The 21320-nt window shown below is 41.2% G+C and overlaps 1 protein-coding gene across 1 annotated transcript in view; it reads left to right on the top strand.

Annotated features, from left to right (window-relative positions):
* LOC124799136 (carbohydrate sulfotransferase 11-like) overlaps positions 1 to 21320 on the top strand; it is a 340241-nt gene that overhangs the window by 52389 nt on the left and 266532 nt on the right. The gene's annotated exons all lie outside the window — the stretch shown is intronic.

Genomic DNA, 21320 nt, shown 5'->3' with positions numbered 1-21320 from the left:
CTGAAGAACTGCGCCACGTCACTCAGTTTTGTAAGATCAGATTCCGTAAAGGTACAAGCAAAATATTTCAAAAAATTCAGAAAAGGTAAAGAATACATAAATTGTTTTAATGATATAAGTTCGCCGTTTCTTTTCTCTGGTATCTATCGCCTTAAACACTATGCTGTGGAAGGCTGAAGCTTCGGATTCGATCTACATAGTCATTCTGTGAATTCACATAAGCGAATGAAACGTTTGCCAGAAATGTGAGTCGTAAATAAGGATTCAGGCTCCCGAACAGATGAGACAGTGTATCACACGCAACTAGCGATGTGCCCTACGACAGTTGAGACCATCCAGGCTGTCCCTCAAGGCTGGAAGCGGACACGTGGTGTGGGGGAGACGGCATCCGACACCAGTTCACGCATCCAGTTTGTGGTCACGGGACTGCCCTGTTCCAGTACGCACCAGTTTGAAACCAAAGGGCCGCCTGCAGATCTCCTCTACTTTTCATACCGTTGTCAGAATCGAGATAAAGTGCAACGAGCGGATCTTTTCACGATTTCTCTATTAACATAACGATAACCCTTCAAAGAACAATCAAACAATGTAGCTGCAAAATCTTTAGTCGGTTTTATAATGTAGTTTAAGCACTAGAATTCACTAAAAATGTGTTAATTCCCGTGCTATTACCGACGGAGGCGGTACAGCACCTGCAGCACTAGACTGACATTCGGGAGAAGCCGAGCTCGAATTCTCGTTGCACCACTTAACGACTGGATATTCCGTTATTCATCTAAACCACTTCAGGCGAATGCGGGGCTGCTTCCCTTGAAAATTTTACATCTAGTCCCCTCACCCATACTAGTCTTAGTGAACTACGTAGCGTTTTCTCCAGATTTTACGTCGGGGAGACGTTAAACTATAGCCTCTCATCTTTATGTTATCGTTCCGTTGCTCTATTTTTTCTTCAAAAGAGCTACAGCCAAACATTTTGGTTTTTACTGCCTTTAAGTTGAAACTTAAATCTGGTATTATTAGTCAAGTACATTTTGTTACGGTCATCCAAAGAAAGAAGCACACGAAATTTATATTAAGTCGTTATGATCTGTATTGTTTCTATTACTATTACGACATAACTAGAGACTATACAATTTGAGATTATGCAGGCAGCAGGGGTAAAATACAAGGAGGGAGTAGTTATCTGTAGTTTGTACAGAAACGAGACTGCGATTATGAGAGTCAATGGACATGCGAGGGAAGCAGTGGTTGGCAACGGAGTGATCAGGATTGTAGCTTATCCCACATGTTACTCAATTTGTGCATTGAGCGAGTTGTGGAGGAAATCAAGAAGTCCTTTAGTAAGAAAATTAAAGTTAAAGAAGAAAAAATAGGAACTTAGAGATTTGCCGATGACATTGTAAGTGTCAGAGACGAGAATGAGGTTGGAAAGGCAACTGAGAGGAATAAACAGTGTCTTAAAAGCAGATAAGATGAATACGAACAAAAGTAAAATAGTGGCATTGGAATGCAGTCGAATTCACTCAGGATACGGTGACAGAATTAGGTTAGGAAATGACACAGTAAGAGCAATAGATGAATTTTGCTATTTGAGTAACAAAATAATCGACGGTGATCGAAGTAGAGAGTATGTATAATGGAGACTGGGAATAACAAGAAAATATTCTTCAAAAAGAAGAATCTATTAACGCCCAATATAAGGTTAATTGTTACGAAATGTTTTCTAAAGGTATTTGTCAGGAGTGTAGAGTGTAGACTTTTACGGAAACGATACGTGGACGATGAGCAGTTCGGACAAGCTGAAAACAGAAATGATGCTATAGAAGAATGCTGAAGATTAGGGGGTAGATCTAATAACTAATGAGTAGTTAGAGAATCGAACCTGTAAAGAATCAAATTTATGGCACAATTTGGCCGACAGAAGGATTCAGTTGATAGGACACGTTCTCGGGCAATGAGAAATCGTCAGTTTGATAGTGGGACTCTTTTTTTTTTATCCACTACCATTATTGTTATTATTGTCACAATTATTGTCATTATTACTGTCATTATTATTATTACTATCATCACTATTAGTAGAAGCAGCTGCAGTACTAAAAGTACTGTCAACATTAACATTATTAGTTCATAGTATTATTTACTCAATTTTCCACTTCGGGCGCACAGATCATTTGAATACTATTTGTGATATCAAAATTTTTATTTTCTTAGGAAACTATGATGTAAAAAAGATACTGTGTGTGTGAAACCCTGGTCCAGTGTAAGAGAGGGCCTTATGGGCATAATCAGAGCAGGTAAATAAATAAAAATTGTAGAGGAGTACTAAGATAGAAAGAACGTTCAAATGGCTGTAGGTTGCAGTAACCGTATATGAGAGAGCTTGCACAGGACAGACTAGTGCGCAGAGTTGAAAGAAACCAGTCTTCGGACTGAAGGCGATAGCAACAACAACAACTACTACACATTTGAAGTTCAAATATTTTGTAGTTCGAATTTATTTCGTTTGTGAGGCTTTCATTAAACAGAAATTGCAAGAAATGGCCACAGCACAATATGACAGTCGAATACCACCTGTTATGAAATTCGTTACGTGGATTTCCAGAGTTCTGTAGTTCTTCGAAGTTGTTTCTAGCGAATGCATGTTGTTTTCCTGTTACTTCCCTGCTTAAGCCATTTCCAATTATTTCATACTCGACGAGTCGATAAAAATCTGACAAATGAAGGCGCGCGAAGACTAAAAGAAAAGTGCTATATATGGTTGTCATTCCGTTGCATCTTTTTTTTATCAGCCACTAGCATTATTGTTATTATTGTCATAATTACTGTCATTATTACTGTCATTATAATTATTACTGTCATCACTATTAGTAGAAGCAGCTGCAGTACTAAAAGTATTGCCAACATTAACATTATCAGTTCTTAGTCAGTATTATTTACTCACTTTGCCACTTCGCTCACGGCTCCTGCAATAAACGGATAGTTAATTTTTGTTCCTGTTTAATGTCTTGCCTTTAAAAAGCGTTTGTTCAGAATGGTAACTGAACTTTTTGTGAACCTGCTAAATGTCCGACTGAGCCCTAGCGTGACGTGATTTACGAAAACCGTAAGTGACCGATATCAAAACCGCGAGATGGAGTAAGTCGATGGACTGGCAAGAAGACGTAAAACATTCTAGCTACTGTAGTAATCAAATTTATATATGTGGAGAGCGGAGTAAGTATCGGCAGCTGCTACACCCTTCAAGATTCGGATTTTTGCACCATACTTAGAAATCGGGAAAGTGTCCTGTTATGGAAGTTGGTCTAACGAAGAAAGAACTTTCTTAATGATTTTAGGATCATTCGTCCAGCCTCTGCGGACCGGAAAGTTTCATGCCACGGCTACTTTACGAAGTCTAGAGAACATTTTCTGAGGACCGATTCCACTGTGACGTTTGAGAAAGAAAAGGCATTTATTACATTTAGTGAGAATTGCCTAACGAATTATTTCATTCGCAACGACAATTGTGACCGAATCCTAAGCTCGAAAATACTGACATTTTCCTTGCTGAAATAACTGACACAGCTACAGGAAAGAGGATTGGTGTGAAATGCAGGCTCGGTTCAAGGCGTAAGATATCTCTCCTTCTAGAATTTCGAAAAGTCTTTGACTGGTAACAGCTACCACCATACGGTATACAGGGTGTCCCATTTACCTTGCTCACGCAAAATAACTTTTTTATAATATGTTAAATGAAAAATTGTTTCAGCCAATGTTTGTCAACATCATTGTGTAGTTCTTGCTGAGGGTATATGTTTTATGTATCCGCACTGATGTAGGAGATACGGCTATACGTTAAATTTTTTAAATGGAGCCATGTACATTTTATTCAAGAATACACTTACCTTATTCAAGAGCTATTCAAAAATGTATCATGCTGTACCACCTGTGTCAGTAAAAAGTAGATTTTCAAACAGTAAAGAGTACACAGGCCGTGAAGAAACCGAGCTGTTTAACGTTTTGAAGCCGGCCGGAGTGGCCGAGCAGTTCTAGGCGCTTCAGTCTGGAACCGCGAGACCGTTACGGTCGCAGGTTCGAATCCTGCGTCGAGCATGGATGTGTGTGATGTCCTTAGGTTAGTTAGGTTTAAGTAGTTCTAAGTTCTAGCGGACTGATGACCTCAGATGTTAAGTCCCATAGTGCTTTGAGCCATTTGAACTATTAATGATTTGATTGTACACATTACGTACCTAATGTAGTGCTGTAATAGAGATGTGGATTTTGTTTATAATTTCCGACTCATGTAAACAAAGGTACCACTCCCCCACCCCTCCGCCCCCAATCTCTACCCGCGCATCTCATTTGTTGTTACTTTAGCATACAATGCGCAGCATAGCGGTGTAGTAGTGTTTCAGAGTAACTTAGTAACAGTATTGTAGTAGTACACATTGTGTATGCAGTTTTTGTTGGGTAAAAGTGTATGATGTACACACATGACGATAATCTGATCTACGGAGAAAGATCATTGGTAAGAAACAATTTAGTAACTTGCATTTTTATGATTATTATGTTATTACTTCTATCTTGCACTCTATTGCATACGCCTGTACTGTAATTCGCTGTAGGCGGGCGAAATTCAGTTCAGGCCCAACTACTGTACAGCAGATGATTCCCTGAAGATCACCGCCTTCTCGTTGGATGTTTGCTCGTCTCATTTCTCGTCTACGTGAAACGGGAAGTTTAAATGTAAGATCTCGAAATCGTTGTAGAACACGAACAAACGAAGCTGCTAAGATTGTTGTGCTCGCTGCCATAGCCGTGAATCCCCAAGTCAGCAAACGACGAATTCAACATGAAGTTGGTGTCTTGAAAACATGTGCACATCGCATTCTGCAGCGTCATAAATCCCATCCTTACAATGGTCATTTACACGAAGACCTTCATGGAAATGACTTCAGCAGTAGGGTCCTATTTTGTCAATGGGTTCAGCAACAACTTCTGACTAATCCTAATATCTTTCCAGATGTTCTTTTTAGCGACGAGGCATCATTCTACAACAGAGGAATTGTCAATATGAGAAATAAGCGTTATTGGTCAATCAACGTCCATGGGACGTTAATGTTTAGTGCGGAATTAATGTAGAACCATTATCGAACCTTTCTTTGTAAATGGCAACCAAAATGACAGACAATGTAGCCGATTTTTAAGGCACACTGTTCCTGTTCTCTTGGACGCAATACCTCTGAACCAGGTGATGGTCATGTCGTATCAGCATGATGGATGCCCTGCATATAACGCCTTATGAGCACAACGAATTCTGAAACGACTATCCCTGGTAGATGGATTGGACGTGATAAACCAGTTAGTTAGTTTGCCCGATCTCCGGGCCTTACACCGATGGATTTTCTTTCTGTGGGGAGCAGTCCAAGATGCTGTCTACCAAAATGTTCCAATGACACCAGAGGACGTGCAGCGACGCGTTATTGATGCCTCTACAACCGTCACAGAAGAAGCAGTAGCACGATGTAGGGTGTCTTTCACCCATAGCATGACCCTATGTATTTGCAATTCGAGTGTTAGCTGACATAGGGGACATAAAAATGAAAAAGCTTGCATACTTTGCCTACTTTCATTCCATAATGTCATATGATATAATATTTTGGGGTAACTCTTCAAGTCAAACAAAAGTTTTCAGAGTCCAAAAGCGTGCAATACGTATTATTTGTGGAGTAAACTCAAGGACGTCCTGTAGAAGCCTCTTCTAAGAACTGGGTATACTAACTACTGCCTCTGAGTATATTTACTCCTTAATGAAATTTGTCCTAAATAATATATCTCTTTTTCCAACAAACAGCTCAGTTCATACATACAATACCAGAAACAAAAATGATCTGCACAAGGACTTAAAAGCACTTTCTTTAGTTCAAAAAGGGGTCCACTACTCAGGAACACTCATCTTCAATAATTTGTCAGCAAACATAAAAAATTTAGTTACAAATAAAGATCAGTTTAAAAGGAGCCTGAAAGATGTACTAGTGGCCAACTCCTTCTACTCCATTGACGAATTTTTTAATAATTTTTTAATAGAAACGATGTATTTTATATATTCATACTATTAGTATTGTTATTTCAGCTATATATATATATATATATATATATATATATATATATATATATATATATATATGTGTGTGTGTGTGTGTGTGTGTGTGTGTGTGTGTGTGTGTTCCACATCCACGAGGATCTCCTCAGCACGGATCTATGGAACGAAAAACTAATTTAATCTATCTAATCAATGCCAGTGGTCACCATTTTGAGGACGTGATGTAAACGGTCTGTTTGTCATGTGGTGGTCGTATCACAGTAAAAGTGACAACAGAGGGCCGTCTTACTTCTGCGTTGTCATAAGTACTGTTATCCGGTATTGTACAATAAAAAGATCTGTACAGTGCAGTACTGCGCAGCCGGCCGGTGTGGCCGTGCGGTTCTAGGCGCTTCAGTCTGGAACCACGTGACCGCTACGGTCGCAGGTTCGAATTCTGCCTCGGCCATGGATGTGTGTGATGTCCTTAGGTTAGTTAGGTTTAAGTAGTTCTAAGTTCTAGGGGACTGATGACCACAGATGTTAAATCCCATAGTGCTCAGAGCCATTTGAACCATTTTTTAGTACTGCGCATTCAATGTTTACTGGTAATCTGCCTAAAATGTTCAAACGTGCCTTTAAGATTTCAAATGATTTAGTTAATGGAATGCACTGAAGTGATATTTAATTTAGAGAAGTTATGTATTATTTACCATTTCAATTGCTAGTAGTTTTGTGGATAAAATTGTACAATGTGATACATTTCTGAATAGCTCTTGCAGAGGATGTGTATATTATTGAATAAAACGTACATTACTCTCTCCTGCCGAACAGGCCATGACGGCCCAAAGGTACCGACCGGCTGCCGTGTCATTCTCAGACCACAGGCGTCACTGGATGCAGATATGGAGAGACATGTGGTTAGCACACTGCTCTCCCGGCCGTATGTCAGTTTCCGAGACCGGAGCCGCTACTTCTCAATCAAGTAGCTTCTTAGTTTGCCTCACAAGGGTTGAATGCACCCCGCTTGCCAACAGCGCTCGGCAGACCGGATGGGCACCCATCCAAGTGCTAGCTCAGCTCGACAGCGCTTAACTTCGGTAATCTGACGGGAACCGGTGTTACCACTGCGGCAAGGCCGTTGTCATAATGTACATGGTTCCATTTAAAAAATATAGTCTCTACGGCGTAGCTCCTGCATCTGTGAGGATACATAAAACGTATACCCTCAGCAAGAACTACCCAATGATGTTGAAAAACACCGACTGAAACAATTTTTCATTTAAAGCATCAGAAAAAAGATATTTCGCGTGAGAAAGATAAATGGGACACCCTGTATATTGTCGAATAAGTGGTTGGCTCGAACGAGCTCTGGCTCACAGATTATAAATCGTCATATTGGACAATATCAAACAGAAACGGAAGTAACGCCTTGCGTGACGCTAGTAACCGTAACAGCACCGCTAATGTTCTCAATATACATACACGATTTATAAGTTAGAATCAAATACACTATAAGACCGTTAGCTGACCATGCTGTTGTCTGGAAGGACGAATCATCGTTGGATGATTTTAAGGGTATCCAGGATGACTTGTGTAGTATTTCTGTTTTGTGTACTGTTACGCCCACAACAAAGAGGCAGGACCTGGTTACAAGAATAGTTGTAAGCTATTGGAGCCTATCACATCGTTTACGTGCTTAGTGGTAATGCCGCAAAGTGCTATAAAACGGAAAGAAGCACGTGAAATCAGTAATAGCGGAGGCAAATGCAAGAGTGAAATGTGTTAAATAATTCGGGGGAGATGCAATGCGTCTAATCTATGTACTGTTCGCGCAAACCAAGTTGACGCAAGGAGTGATACGGGAGATATTAGATCGCGGCAACATAATAGTAGCACAGTGTGCAGTCTCCTTTTATATCATATGTAAACTCATAACAAGTGCAAATAATGCTGTACTAAGGTGCGATCTGTCGGCGCTGAGTAGTGCATTTCTCGCTCTTGTCTAACGTGCGCCTGAACAGTTGAATGCGAAAGGTGCAGCTGCAAGTGCCAGAGATGACATACTTTTGCAGACACTCCTCGGTGCAGCAATGTCGCTGACTTCTTCATTATTCTTAGTTTTTGTAACTGCCAAATGTGAAAGACTTAGAAGAAGAGATTCTGGCTTCATCCGTACATGAACGTAGACGACATGTTCTACACTGGAGTATTTCTTGTTAACTGTCGTGCGTCATCTTAAGCAATAGGATTAATTTCATGTTTGATACTAAATGGAAATGAAATTATGATGTCAAATATATGGAGAGTGACTGCTATGATATAGACTGGGGTTGCATGCAATTTGCTTGCATGAGAGAATTTGCTATTTCTATACGGTCATAAAATTTATCTGGTCGTCACGGACAATTTAACTAGTATATCACATTCACTCCGCTCCATAAGCTCCGAATTTGTGTGTGACAATTCACAATTGAACCCATATGAGCTCGTCATCTATCTGCACAGCGTAGAAACTATTTCCGTGTGCTTCGTGCTAAAGAATTACAGGGAGCGCAAGAGCTTCCTGAGAGCAACGTAAGAGGTGTCTGAACTTCATCAAGAAAGTAAAAACTGTGTGAAAGGTGTGAGTTATCGAGAGTTATAGCTGTATAGATTGATGACGCATTTAAATAATTCTTTCACTCAGAATTAAAGATCGATAATTGCATCTTTATATCAGTTCAGAATCTTATCTGTGGATTCATGACAATCACTGCTATCATTTAAAAGTCAAGTGCGTAGTCAAGAGCTACTTTAAAAGCCAACTCTGTTAAGTGGCAGTACCAGTGAGGGAACTATTGATTCAAGAGTTGAAATATCCAGCTGCTTTGAACTTTATAATTTTCGCAGCATTAAATGGTGTGGTCTGTGGGAGTGTGTGCTGCGTAGTTCGAACTCATTAGATTACACCACTTGCTATCCAAACTACTTAGTCTTATACATTATATGGGTAATTTCCAAGAATGATTGCCTACTGAAGCCGCGGTGTCCAAACGATACATATCGTACGTGCGATCTAAATCGATCATCCGATTCTGGTGGCGTTCGTGATGAGTATGTTCACGGTGGTCACTACAGGAACGACAGAAGAAGAGCGTAATAAAAATACTTGTAATTACAAAGGAGACGACTTACCTTACTCGAAGTGGGTGTTGTTGTCATGTGAAAGTTCATGTAATATGTACGCTACGGGAACAATACGAAGTTTTTACACACTTCGCAGCACCACAGTCTACACAGACCCTCCTTTCCTCTTCCAGTAGTACTCCATATTTGAGACAAAAAGTGAAACAATTTTCTACGCTGGATGAGCATGGTATTAGATTTTTCCATGTGAGACAATCCGCCAAAGAAACGTCAAGAACACCAGATATCCCACTCACTATCGACATAAATTGTCTGGGTTTCCCTAGCGACTCACAAATAATTCGCAGAGGTATGTAACTTAGAGCAAGTAATGGAACGACGGAAAACAGACAAAAATGATGATCTCAAAATTTTAAACATGGCTGAAGCAGCAACTGTTGAAAATCTTCACGGTAAATGATAACAGCCAAGCAGTTCGGCTGTTATCATTTACCGTGACAAAAAATATGACGATCACAAATAATATATCATAACGCCCGCCACCAGAGTCGCATGATCGATTTAGGATCGCACGTTCGATGTGTATCGTTTGGACCCCGCGACTTCGATAGGCAGTCATTCTTGGATATTACCCATTATATGTACTTTGTTATAGAGACACATGGTTCAGTTGCAAATAACAAACTAACAAATAAACAGACGCATACATCCACACGTATTGCGGTCTCCTGTGCATACAGGTTCACTCAAATTATCCAACCAGATTTCGCGAGAACTTCGTCCTCTTTCTCCCAGGGGCACCGCTCTGTCACGACCCTAGTGACGCGTCCCTCAATTCGTTCGGCATCTGTTGTCCCGCCTACTTGGTAAGGACCCCAAACACTGGAACAATGCTCTAGAATTGGACGCACTAGTGAGTTATCTTACAGATGCACCACTCTTCCCCAGACCCTTTGTAGCAAATTTGTTCCTCGTATCCTTACGTAACACTGATTTTACGCGATAGCGTCATTTCATATCGCTTCTAAGAATTACCGCTAAAAAATTAGCCATCATTCACTACATGAAGTGTGAATTTTTTCCAAGTCTTTCTGGAATTCATTACGATCATCCTATGACTATGCTTGCACGTACACTACAACAGGGTCACCGAACGATCCTGCAATACTGCTGGTCCTGTCTGATAAATCGTTTACGCACGGCGTGTTAATATATGAAAGCCTGCGATGACTTAAAAAGAAGTAAAAAAAAATCAAGTGTACATTTGGTCAATATTTCTAATTTTCTTAGTTAGAAACACTTTTTATTGTTACATATTTGCTTCGTTACTGTCTTTTTTTCAATTTTCATTTTGATTCCTCGGGTATTTTTTCTTTTCAAATGTTGTCTGCTGATGACTAAATGAAACGCTAAACATGTCTACCATTAGTTCTACAACAAGCATCTAAATGCCGCATCATTGATTATCTTACCCCCATCCATATTCCAGGTGTTCGCCGTATCTGTTGAAATCCTCCTTGAATACGCTGACGAAGAGTGTCAACATTAGTAAGAGGTCTTGATCACGCTATGTCCCTTAAATGCCCCAAAAAATAAAAATCCAATGGAATTATATCAGGAGATCGAGCAGTCCAAGAAGTTGCTGCCCCACAATCTTTACATTTATTTGGGAATCGCTGATTTAAATTTGTTCTTGCCTGCAGAGCAAAATAAGGTGGTACCTCATCATGCGTGAAACACATGTTCTGGTGTAACTGCATGTCCTCCAGCAAAACATTTAAATGTTCCATTAAAAATTCACTGTGTGATGCTCCAATCAATGTTCAATGGAAAATTAGTCCAGTTAACCTGTCTCCAATTATGCCAGGCCATACCTTAATACTAACTTGCTGTTGATGTCTTGTTTCCAAAATTGCAAAAGGATCCTCATCCACCCATACATAAGTGTTATGGAAGTACTACACTCCATTCCTGGTAAACTTTTGCTTTTGGTTGTCAGAAAGTGTTGTTTCCGCAATGTCACATGCCGCACATTCTCAGTTTCTGCTATTTCTCTGGTACTGCTACCATTATTATCCTCAATATGATGAAGTACTCGATCTTCTAAATCAGGTGTTCTAACACTATTTTGATCTTACACAGTGAAATGACCTTTTCTCAAATGAACTTGTCTCCACAATATGTTCAGGTATTGTTTGAAAGATCTTATTGCTCGGTAAATGTCTGTTTGGCAATCTTTCTGCATTGAAGCGTCTAAGTTCAGACGCACTGCAAATTTGCGTGTCCATACGTCAGGTGCATGTCCGCCATGTGCTGATTAGAACACATTTTAGCCAGAAATGTACAGTACACGCTAGGCCAATAAGGATACGGCCGAGAAGGCATCGCGCCCGTGGCTGGAAGTCATTCCAGCTGAACTCTATAACGCACGATTGTTCGGTGGCGTCCCTTTCCGTAATAGCCGATTCGACTCCTGATTGGGGAAGAATCATTAGTCCACATTAAACACTAGTCCTATAAGAATTATCGAGTAAGCTCCCCCCACTGATAGTGTTCTCTGTACTGAATGGTTTTCTTTGTTTACTAGAACCATGACACCAAGAATAATATAAGAAGACTTTGACTTAACACCTCTCATAACAACACCTGAAAAGCACCTGGAAACTTCACTACAAAAAGACAGAAACGAAGCATATATGTGACAATAATAAAGTGTCTGTAACTAAGTAAATTAAAAAAATTGACAATATGTATATAGAAACTTTTTTGCTTCTTTTTTTGCTGCCCACGCTCCAGAAGTTTCGAAGGTATTAGGTAACACCCTGCATGTTGAAAACACTAGAGTTCTTATAATGCTTTCATGGGGAATTGTGTGTATTAAACCAAGGACCTAGAAACGACGGAGAGGCTTCGTCCCGCCGTAGCTCTCATGGTTCACAAACCCCACAACAGGCCACAGCAGTCCACTCATCCCACCACCGCCCAACACCGAACTCCGGGTTATCGGGGTTATTGTGCGGTTCGGCCCCAGTGGACACTCCCTGCCCCCCCTCCCCCCTGCCCCACGTCTCATATCAGACAAGTGTAACCCCAAATGTTTGTGTGGAGGAGTAATTATGGTGTACTCATACATGGAGACAGTGCTTGCACAGCAATCGCCGACTTAGTGTAACTCGAGGTGGAATAAGGGGAACCAGCCCACATTCGTCGAGGTAGACGGAAAACCGCCTTAAAAACCATCCACAGGCTGGCCGGCAAACCGGACCTCGACACTAATCCGCTGGGCGGATTCCTGCCAGGGACCGGCACGCCTTCCCGCTCGGGAAGCAGCGCGTTAGATCGCGCGGCTAGCCAGGCGAACTTCTTGGGGCATACCCGATGTCGTTTCCGTTTCTGTGGAACATTCGCTCCTCAATATAACGTAGGTTTGTGTTAGTAAAATTATGTACTTGCGTAGATTATATGACTGTATCTTGGTTAACAGAGGATAACATGGTAAGTTTGAACGCCATTCGCCGGCCGTTGTGGCCGAGCGGTTCTAGGCGCTCCAGTCCGGAACCGCGCTGCTGCTACGGTCGCAGGTTCGAATCCTGCATGGATGTGTGTGATGTCCTTAGGTTAGTTAGTTTTAAGTAGTTCTAAGTCCAGGGGACTGATGACCTCAGATTTTAATTCTCATAGTGCTCAGAGCCATTTGAACAATTTTTGAACGCCATTACGAAATCCAGGGAGACGGAATCTATCCGTTCACCCGCACTTTTTTCTGAATATTAACTCTTTGAGAGAAGCTTGTATTCTTCCACAAACTCCGTAAAACGTGAGCTTAGAAAATGCTCTCGCAGCAGACAGGCGTCAGTGAAACTGGTCTTTAGTTCTTCTCATCCGTTCATCTACTCTTTTTGTCAACAGCAGTGACTGCACTCTTTTCCTGTCACAAGGGACAATTCACTGCAGAAGATATTCTCGATAAATATGAGCTACGAAAGGAACTAATGCATCAGTTCAGGGCACAGCACACAAGACCTAATCACGACCTTTTCTTGAGTACTGATCCAGTATATTCAGTCCTTATCAAGTATGCTTGAAACCTGTCGTCGAATCCATTGAGTGACGCGCTGCTAGGGTCGTAACACAGCGGTACAGATCATATAAATGTGTGACATAGAAGCTTGGAATATTTGAAAGGGAATCATTGGAAAAAAGACGTCATTGGTCGCACGAAAGCATGTCGTTTTTGAAACACACTGCGCAAAAAGTTAGTCGTGTCCAGGAGACCTCGAGGAACCGCTACTAGTCTTGATAATGGCCTCGGTCTGGAGACGAAGTTACAAATCTGCTTGTTGAAGGTTAAGACGAAGGTCATTCACATATATAGGGAATAGGAGTGGACCAAAAATTGAAGCCTGTGGGACTCTCTCCGATGACTAAAATTTCCTACCCTTCCGACATTGCTCGAATTGTTCAACATAACACTTTGTGTTCTGTTTGTTAAGTATGATTCAAACCATACGTGCACAAGGTCACCAATTCCATAAAACGTTAGTCTTCCGAGAGAGTAATGTGATGTTAACAGTTAAATGCCCTGAAAATATCACAAAAATACCAACTTGCGATATTTTATTATTTAAATCTTGTACTATTTGATGAGTGAGTGTGTAAATAGTATTCTCAGTCGAACATCCCTTCTGGAATTCAAACTGTGATATGCTAAGTAAGTTGTTTTCACATAAGCGTGAGACTACTTTTGAGTACATTTTCGAATCTTTTGGAAAAAGATGTCAGCAAGGAAGGTGATAATTGTTTCAGACTATCTAGTACAGTTAAACAACTGTATATTTTAACATGTCTGAAAAAAATTCCCTGTGGCAATGATGCTTTGCTTATGTTGCTAAGGACATTACTCATTAAGACGGAAAAAACTTTCCAGAATTATGTTTGAAATTCCATCAACACCACATGAGCTCTTATTTCCTAGAATTTTTAGAATTCTAGTAATTTCAGTGAATGATGTTTGTGCTACTTCTAACTGCTTATAGTTTTTAATATGTTCTCTTGCTTCTTGAACTGAACCATTTAATTCTATTTTTTCTGCTACATTTAGAAAGTGACTGTTAAAGGTTCTTGCAAATTGTGACTTATCAATCATAACATTGTCATTTAGTTTGATTGATGCGTTCAATCAGCAGTTCCAGATCGATGATCCTCAAACCAGGACATACGAATGGTGTTCTGTGAACAAGGCTGTTACGATATTGGAAGCCGGCAGTGTCAACAAACATATTTACCATGAAGATTTAGAACAAATGGAAGCACAAATAAATTTTGTAGTTTACCTTTAATGTGACATGCATGAATAGCTGCAGGTCATGATACGACAACGACCCCCAAAGCATCACAGAGCCGCCACCGGCATGTAGCACACCCGCAAAATAATGCGGCGTAAATACCTCATTAGGCCGTCAGTAGATTCGACATTTTGAATCATTTGAAAAGAAGGCAAAATCGCGACTTGTCGGACCAGATTACACACGTCCTGTCAGTTCCTTTTCAGTTTGTGATTTTTGATCCACTGAACCCGTGCAGCTTTGTGCAGCCATGAGTAGTGGCCATTTGCGACATAGACTGCGGCTGACATTTGCATCCAGTTCCCCTCACATATATATTCGCTCGGAAATTGGTTGAGATGGGCCTGCATTCACTGACATACCAATTACTGTAGGGTTTGAAAACGATCGACATTGGCCGGGAGTAACAATCGACTCTGATTTCTGTGAGAATCATTTTACAAGCACTGCTCGTACTCCGATTTACATGGCTACGAACGAGACATCGTTCCTTGTAGAGCAGTTGTACAGTCCGTTTGACACACGTGCAAATCGCGGAACTTTATTCATAATCATGAGCGCATCCTCACGTGATGGTTTCTTTCAGCCGTTCTGTCACGTCTCCAGGTCAACCCGCGTTAGGACGCTGATTCTATACAACCGGGGGCCAGAAACACGTCAAGTCACTGTCACGACTTTAGTCACCACTGGAGGGTCACGTGAGCGCCTAGTAAAAGGTCTATACCATCTAGAGTAAACCAGAGCGCCATAGCATTCTTCTCAGTGCGTGATTAATATGATTAATATTCTTTATGATGGGATTAGAACTACACTACTGGCCATTAAAATTGTTACACCAAGAAGATATGCAGATGATAAACGGGTATTCATTGGACAAATATATTATACTAGAACTGACATATGATTACATTTTCACGCAATTTGAGTGCATAGATCCTGAGAAATCAGTACCCAGAACAACCACTTCTGGCAGTAATAACGGCCATGATACGCCTGGGCATTGAGTCACACAGAGCTTGGATGTCTTGTACACGTACAGCTGCCCATGCAGCTTCAACACGATACCACAGTTCATCAAGAGTAGTGACTGGCGTATTGTGACGAGCCAGTTGCTCTGCTGGTCAGGGCAGCAGTCGAACATTTTCTGTATCCAGAAAGGCCCGTACAGGATCTGCAACATGCGGTCGTGCATTATCCTGCTGAAATGTAGGGTTTCGCAGGTATCGAATGAAGGGTAGAGCCACGGGTCGTAGCACATCTGAAACGTAACGTCCACTGTTCAAAGTGCCGTCAATGCGAGCAAGAGGTGAGCGAGACGTGTAGCCAATGGCACCCCATACCATCACGCCTGGTGATACGCCAGTATGGCGATGACGAATACACGCTTCTAATGAGCGTTCACCGCGATGTCGCCAAACACGGATGCGGCCATCATGATGCTGTAAACAGAACCTGGATTCATCCGAAAAAATGACGTTTTGCCATTCGTACACGCAGGTTTGTCGTTGAGTACACCATCGTAGGCGCTCCTGTCTGTGATGTAGCGTCAAGGGTAACCACAGCCATGGTCTCCGAGGTGATAGTCCATGCTGCCGCAAACGTCGCCGGCCGGAGTGGCCGAGCGGTTCTAGGCGCTATAGTCTGGAACCGCGCGACCGCTACGGTCGCAGGTTTGAATCCTGCCTCGGGAATGGGTGTGTGTGATGTCCTTAGCACATCTGAAACGTAACGTCCACTGTTCAAAGTGCCGTCAATGCGAGCAAGAGGTGAGCAAGACGTTTAGCCAATGGCACCCCATACCATCACGCCTGGTGATACGCCAGTATGGCGATGACGAATACACGCTTCTAATGTGCGTTCACCACGATGTCGCCAAAGTATTTCTAAGTTCTAGGGGACTGATGACCTCAGAAATTAAGTCCCATAGTGCTCAGAGCCATTTGAACCGTTTTTATGTATGTGAAATCGGTTGGAAACTTTCCGCATGTCAGCACGTTGTAGGTGCCGCCACCGGCGCCAACCTTGTGTGAATGCTCTGAAAAGCTAATCATTTGCATATCACAGCATCTTCTTCCTGTCGGTTAAATATCGCGTCTGTAGCACGTCATCTTCGTGGTGTAGCCATTTTAATGGCCAGTAGTGTAGTATTTGAAGCTAGTGCTGCTTCCATCGTTAAGGTCGCGTAGTTAGCTCAATAAGACACGAGGGATGGGTATGCGTAGGCATGGAGTGCTATTTTCCTCGTTCTATACGCGAGTGGTATGGGGCAGAATGTCGCTAATACTGGTGAAAGCCCCCTCCGCCGTGCACTGTGGCTGCAGAGTGTAGACCCACCCCGGCGCGTGGCTCCTGCCGCCTGCGCGCCACGCAACCCGCGACGCGCCTCAGCGCCTGTTCCGCCGTGCCACGCCCGACTCTGCGGTGCAGCACCGCCCTGCAGTATACGCGCCGCAGCAAATCACACACCCCGGGAGCTGAGATGTTCAGCGTACAGTCGCGGGGTCGAACTTCGCCGCCGGCGAACAGTTCTATTACACCGATGTCCTTGTCGTCTTTGCTCCGAAAATTGGACTGGTGCAGATCTCCACGCTAATCTGTACGGTGCAAGTTTCTCTAGCTCTACATAGTACAGTATACGTTCATTTTAACCGTCTTACAGTAGCCCAGTGTTGATCTCTCTCTGCAATTTTTATACCCTACCCCCCCCTCAAACCGAATGTGTCCTCTTTTCAGTCAAGTTGTGCCACAAATCACAAATTTACTCGCCTCCTCCACCCCCCCCCCCCCTTAAATTCGATTCAATACCTCTCCATCACTTATTCGATCCACCCAACTAATCTTCAGCATTCAAGTTTAAAAAGCTCTTTTCTCTTCTTGTCTGAAATATTTATCGCCCATGTTCACTTCCCAACTGGGCTACACCCCAGACAAATCTTCCAGAAAACACTCCTAACACTTAACTTTATTTTAGATGTTAACAAAGTCCTCATTTTCAGAAATACTTTTTTTGCCATCGTCAGTCTACATGTTATATCCTTGGTAATTTTGTGGTAAGGTCTTATGAGACCAAACTGCTGAGATCATTGGTCCCTAAGCTTACACAATACTTTATCTAACTTAAACTGTTGTTGTTGTGGTCTTCAGTCCTGAGACTGGTTTGATGCAGCTCTCCATGCTACTCTATCCTGTGCAAGCTTCTTCACCTCGAGTACCTACTGCAACCTACATCCTTCTGAATCTGCTTAGTGTATTCATCTCTTGGTCTCCCTCTACGATTTTTACCCTCCACGCTGCCCTCCAATACAAAATTGGTGATCCCTTGATGCCGTAGAACATCTCCTACCAACCGATCCCTTCTTCTAGTTATGTTGTGCCACAAACTTCTCTTCTCCCCAATCCTATTCAATACTCCTCATTAGTTATGTGATCTACTCATCTAATCTTCAGCATTCTTCTGTAGCACCACATTTCGAAAGCTTCTATTCTCTTCTTGTCCAAACTATTTATCGTTCATGTTTCACTTCCATACATGGCTACACTCCATACAAACACTTTCAGAAGCGACTTCCTGACTCTTAAATCTATACTCGATTTAACAAATTTCTCTTCTTCAGAAATGCTTTCCTCGCCATTGTCAGTCTACATTTTACGTCCTCTCTACTTCGGCCATCATCAGTTATTTTGCTCCCCAAATAGCAAAACTCCTTTACTACTTTAAGTGTCTCATTTCCTAATCTGATTCCCTCAGCATCACCCGACTTAATTCGACCACATTCCATTATCCTCGTTTTGCTTTTGTTGATGTTCATCTTATATCCTCCTTTCAAGACACCGTCCATTCCATTCAACTGCTCTTCCAAGTCCTTTCCTATCTCTGACAGAATTACAATGTCATCGGCGAACCTCAAATTTTTTATTTCTTCTCCATGGATTTTAATACCTACTCCGAATTTTTCTTTTGTTTCCTTCACTGCTTGCTCAATATATAGACTGAATAACATCGGGGAATGGCTACAACCCTGTCTCTCCCTTCCCAACTATTGCTTCCCTTTGATGTCCCTCGACTCTTATAACTGCCACACACACCCATGCACGAGGGAGGACTCGAATCTCCGACGGGGAGAGCCGCGCGGACCGTGAGAAGACGCAGCTACCCCGCGCGGCTTATATCCTTTGTACTCCCGCCACCATCACTTAAGAAAAAACTTAATTCGTCTACTACTCTTCCTGTGTCATTTCTTAATCTATTCCCCATAACATCGCTTGATTTAATTCGACTACATTCCATTACCTTTGTTTTGTCTATGCTGATCTTCATCTTATAACCTCTTTTCAAAACACTATTACTTCCGTTCAACTGCCATTTCAAGTCCTTTGCCTTCTCCCTGAACTTCAGTACCCTCTCCGATTTCCTCCTTGCTTTCGTTTACTGCTTGCTCAGTGCACAGATTCAGTAACTTCAGGGATAGGTTACAGCCCCATCTCACTCCCTTCCCAAACGCTGCCTCCCTTTCACGTCCTTACACTCTAGTAATTGTTAGTCAGTTACACCTTCCGTAGATCATTTAAATGATGGGTAACGAGTCATTTTACAGGATATATATACATGGTTACTATTAACATTAATGCAACTACACTTAAAAACAAGGCTTTTTTTCGCTGACTATCAATTTTTACGTAGGCGTTCGCCAGTGGAATAGAATTAGTTGTCCAGGAAAATTTAAAACTCTCTTTGCTAACTGTCAGACATTTTCCGTTTATCAGCAAACGATCAAAAATTTTTGTTATTACATACTGATCTAGTTTCTTAGTCACCGACAGCTTTAACAATAGCCAATAAAGATCATTTTTTCCTCTAGTGTTGTAGGTAAGGAAGCCACTTTTCTTTTCAAATTGTGATGGATTACTTATGGCGAATTTCATTTGTGAATATATGTATTGTGAAGGCGGTATTGTGACGAAGCAATTAAAACGCCTTGAAGCGGTGCCTACATGAAATCCATAGGTGAACGCTACATATTATTCATACTTCTTGTTTTGTGCAATCAGTACTTTCTAAGCGATGAGTTACGCCAGAAAATTATTCCATAAGACATTATTGAGCGAAAACATGCAAAATATGTCAGGCAGTTGATTTGTTTGTTTCCAAAATTAACAATCACACAAAGAGCAAAAGTAGTTGAACTTAAATGTTTGCGAAGCTTGGTAATACTCATATTCCAGTTCAAGTTTTCATCACTATTTTACCGAAAAATTTGGAGCATTCTACCCTATTTACTTACTCCTGCTCATGTGCTACATCAGTTGCTGGTATGACTATTTGTGGTAAACAATTAAAATAGTGTGTTTTCTCTTTCAAATTTAGGGAGAGTCCAGTTTCCGATAACCACCTTACAATTCTTTGGAAAATATTATTTATCACTTCTTCCGTTGATTTCTCTCTAACGGAATTTGTTAGAACAGTAATATCGTCTGAAAAAACTTCCAGTTCTGCTTGTCGAACGTTAAATGTAACTTAGTCACATATATACGTAATACGAATGGACCAAAAACTGATCCCCCTAGAACTCCCTTTGTGATTTTTTCCCAGTGATTTTAATTTTCTACCCTTGTTCAGCATAACACTTTACATTCCGTTTGTTAAGTGTGATTCAAACCAACTGTGCATAATGCCATTAATTTCATAAAACTTTACTTTTCCAAGAGAGTAATGTGGTCTAAACAGTCAAATGCCTTAGAAAGACCACAAAAAATACCACTCGCGATACTTTATTATTTAAGTCTTGTACCGTGAACGTATAAATAGTATTCTCAGTCGAACAGCCCTCCTGGAACCAAACTGTGATATGTTAATTAAACTGTCTCCACTTAAGTGTGAGACTACTCTTGAGTACATTACATTTTCGAATGTTTTGGAAAAAGATCTCAGTAAGGAAACTGGAAGATAATTGCTCAAGTCTGCCTTGTCGCTTTTCTTATGAAGAGATTTAACAACTGTATTTTTTAACCTGTCTGAAAAATTCCCCGTGGCAATGGTGTTTTGCCTATATCACTAAGGACATTACTTATTAAGTCGGAAAAAACTTTCCAGAATTATGTTTTAAATTCCATCAACACCGCATGAGCTCTTGTTTTTTGAATTTTTAGAACTGTATTAATTTCAGTGATGGCTGCTGGTGCAACTTCCAGTTGCTTAATGTTTTGTAAAAAGATATTTTTAATATATCCCGTTGCTTCCTCAACTGAACCATTTAATCTTGTTTTTCCTGCTATATTTAGAAAGTGATTGTTAAAAGTACTCGCAACTTCTGAATTGTCAACCACAACATCGTCATTTAGTTTAATTTATATGGTATCTCTTGCACTGAAATGTAATTTCTGCACAAGTTGTGTATAATCGTTCGATACTTGAAGTTGATCTCTGCTCTATTCACAGTTTCGAAGACTGTATTCTAGTCAACATTACCAAAAGCTTTATCTACATGGACAAAAGCTATAAACGTAGGTTTGTCTTCCTTTAATTTATTTTCCAACGCCCATTGTAGGGTCATTATTGACTCACGTGTTCCTTCATTTCTCCGAAACCTAAACGGTTCTTCCCCAAGGTCATCCTCTACAAGTTTTTCCATTAATGTCTAAATAGTTCTTGTCAGTATGTTGCAGCCATGACTTATTAAAGTGATGATTCGTTAATATTCACTCCTGCCAAAACCTGCTTTCCTTGGAACAAATTTGCCGTCTAAAGGTATTTCGCATGCGGTTAAGACTCGAGTCAGATTCGGGGG

This window comes from Schistocerca piceifrons, chromosome 5 (genome assembly GCF_021461385.2).
Source record: "Schistocerca piceifrons isolate TAMUIC-IGC-003096 chromosome 5, iqSchPice1.1, whole genome shotgun sequence".
In the NCBI taxonomy this organism is placed as follows: Eukaryota; Metazoa; Arthropoda; class Insecta; order Orthoptera; family Acrididae; genus Schistocerca; species Schistocerca piceifrons.
This window is presented reverse-complemented; position numbering and strand designations above follow the sequence as displayed.